This window comes from Humulus lupulus, chromosome 8, assembly GCF_963169125.1.
Source record: "Humulus lupulus chromosome 8, drHumLupu1.1, whole genome shotgun sequence".
Lineage (NCBI taxonomy): Eukaryota > Viridiplantae > Streptophyta > Magnoliopsida > Rosales > Cannabaceae > Humulus > Humulus lupulus.
In genome coordinates, this window is record NC_084800.1 from 82,426,918 (window position 1) to 82,430,501 (window position 3,584).

The following is a 3,584-nucleotide window of genomic DNA, read 5'->3' on the forward strand; positions in this document are numbered from 1 at the left end:
TTATGAATTAATTTGTAATTGTTGTTTACAAACTATTTACTTATTGTAATAGTTTTGTTACTACTTGTTACAATCTTGTAACATATTTATACTTTTTAATGAGTTTTAGTTATTGCATGTAACAATTTTATTATTAATTGTAATAGTTTTGTTACTACTTGTTATAATATTAATATTAGTTGTTCTAACATCTAACATTTTTGTAAATATTTAGTTACAAAAATTGAATATTTTACTTATAAAATTAATTATGTAAATCATTGTTACAAACATGTTAAAAAAATAAAAGAATTTGTTACTATGATAATGAATTTTTAAATTAGTAAATTAATGATGACCAAATTTTAAGTATTAAAATCTATATTTATTTGTTTGTTAAAAAAAATAATATTTATTTAGATTAGTTTTCACTAGTAACATTTTATTTTATGAATATTTTTTTTTGTTCTCATTAATTTAGTTAAAAGAGAATATGTTAAAAAAAATCAAACCAACAAACTAATTTATAGTGATAGATTTGGTCATATTATAATATTATTAAATAATTGAAGTTATTAGATTCGTCTTTATAATACTAATAATTAATAATTATATTATTAATTTCTAAAAATATTAATAATTTATTATGAAAAAAAATTATATGTGTTATAGAATGGGTTTGTGTGTCATATTTACCAATAGATTATTTATTAGTTGGCATCATTTGAGTGTCGTATATTTGTAATTAATTACAATTACCGTATATTTAGACTTTTTTTATTAACTTGCGGCATTTATGCAAATTTCCCTTAAATTATTTCAAAAAAAAATGTCAATTCTTTTGACAATACCTAAAATACCCCTCTCATAATTTTTCCCATCCACTTCCTCTTCTCTCTTCCCGCTCTCTCCCTCAACCCATTCCTCTCAACTCCCTCTCTAGAAAAAAAATCCATGGGCAAGGTAAAATATAATAGAAATCAATGTAGCAGCAAGTATTCCTCACTTAGCACACTAAAATACTACATTTCGAACAGATCTGGGCATGATTTTTGGGGTTTATTTTGCGTTTTTTTTTTTCAGATTTGAAACTTTGAAATCTGCAGAAAATCAACGTGGTTCGATGGTGCTCGATGTCAGCTCAATGGGACCTTCAAAATCAAGATTTTCATGAAAAAATCGATGTTGCTTGATGGTGGTTCAATGGTGGTTTGATGATGTTCGATGCGATTCTTGCAAGATACGTAATTTTTCACTCGGGTGTCCGTTTGGGGTGATTTTTTTTTTATTTTGGGCATTTTTTTCAAGATCTGCATGTTTGAGATATGTATATACATATTTAGAAAATTTTAATCTTGAAAAAAATGACAAATGCAAAACATACCTCATGTTCAAGATATGTTTTGGTTTGTTTTCTAGTTATAAACTTTGAAAATGTGTATGTGAACATCTAAAACGTGTAGATCTCAAAAAGATACCAAAAATAAATAAAAAATAATCACAAACGGACACCCGAGTGAAAATTTTTGTCTCTTACAAGAATTGTATCGAACCACCATCGAGCAACGTCAATTTTTTCAAGAAAATATTGATTTTGAAGGCCATCGAACACCATAACCATCGAGTTAGGCATGATTTTTGAGTTATTTTTCAGATCTAAAACCCTGAAATATGTAGAAAATTGACTTTGCTCGATGGTGCTCGATACCAGCTCGATGGGGCCTTCAAAATCAAGATTTTCATAAAAAAAATCGACGTTGCTCGATGGTGGTTCGATGCAATTCTTGTAAGAGACATAATTTTTCACTCGAGTGTCCATTTGGGGTGATTTTTTTTTATTTTGGGTATTTTTTTGAGAACTACACGTTTTAGATGTTCACATACATATTTTCAAAGTTTAGAACTTGAAAACATACCAAAATATATCTTACACATGAGGTATGTTTTGCATTTTTTTTTTCAAGATTTATATTTCCCAAATGTGTATATACATATCTGAAAGGTGTAGATCTTGAAAAAATACCCAAAATAAAAAAAAAAATCACCCCAAATGGACAACCGAGTGAAAAGTTTATCTTACAAGCATCGCATCGAACACCATCGAATCTCTATCGAACCACCATCGAGCAACATTGATTTTTTCATGAAAATCTTGATTTTGAAGGTCCCATCGAGCACCATCGAACCACGTCAATTTTCTGCAGATTTCAAAGTTTCAGATTTGAAAAAAAAATCGCAAAAAAACCAAAAAATCATGTCCAGATCTGTTCAAAATGCAGTATTATTTTAGTGTCCTAAGTAAGGAATATTTGCTATTACATTGAGTTTTCTCATATTTTACCTTATCTATGGATTTTTTTTTTCTAGAGAGAGAGTTGAGAGGAAATGGTTGAGGGAGAAATTATGGGAGGGATATTTTGGGTATTGTCAAAAGATTTAACATTTTTTTTTAAATGATTAGAAGACCTATCATTTTTTTTATTTAGCACACCTCATTAACCATAAAAACTAAAATTTCCCATTATAAATCTCAGTTTAACATAAATTGTTTTTATCTTCAGATTTAGCATTTTTTTTATTGTTTTTTTAAGATTGTTAGTTTTAAAGTCATCTAAATAAGATAAATAAAAAATAAAAAGTAATAAAGTCATTTAATTGAGGCAACTAAATCAAAGAAAAAATAATAATAAATAAACCATAATAATTTTTCATCACATATTTTAAAATTTCATATTAAAATATTTAAATTACTCTAACAATTATGTTTTAGAAATTATAATAGAAAAATATTTATGTGCTTAAATTTACTCTTTTATTTCTTTTATTAATTATTTATTTTGTCATTTAATGTATTTTATTTATCAAAACATATATATATGTTCTACCCAGATTTCGAGCTATGTTAATTATGATCTCGAAAGTTGGATTCGCAAATCAGTGGACTCATAAGGTTGGAAACATGCTCCAGGATTGTATGTCGAGCTTGCAGGATATAGACGACCTCGAGTATGGTGACCTCGAAGTATTCATGATCTCGGAAGATAGCTCCGGGAACACACTCATCTTCAGGGACGAATTCGGATCCGGGGTCCCGAGCTCGACGCACTTACGATCTCGAAAATCATGTGGCCTCGGGAGATGTTTTTAGCTCAATAGATGACGGGAAACCTGGGAGGCTAAAACCTTGGAGATACGCGATAACCACCTTGAATATCTGCAAGTGTTATAAATATGAGATGTAATCCTCATTTATTATTGTAAATCCCCTAGAATCGTGGGATATTATTTGGTATCATACGTCTCCTGGTCTTCAGGGGACGTTTCCTTGTATATCTGATTATAGGCATTTAAAGCCATTAATTTTATTTATACAAAAAGAGTAACTACCCAAAATATGTGAGATATTATTCTTTAGCCTTCTCTATAAATAGAGAAGCCATGCACCATTGTAAATGACCGAAATTCTGATCCTTGAGAGAAAACTCTGGAGAATTCATTCTTGAAGAATTCCTAGAGATAATCTTGAGTTTAATAACAAAGACTCGTGGACTAGGCAGATTTAACTGCTGAACCACGTAAAAATCGTGTGTTTATATTGTTTTATT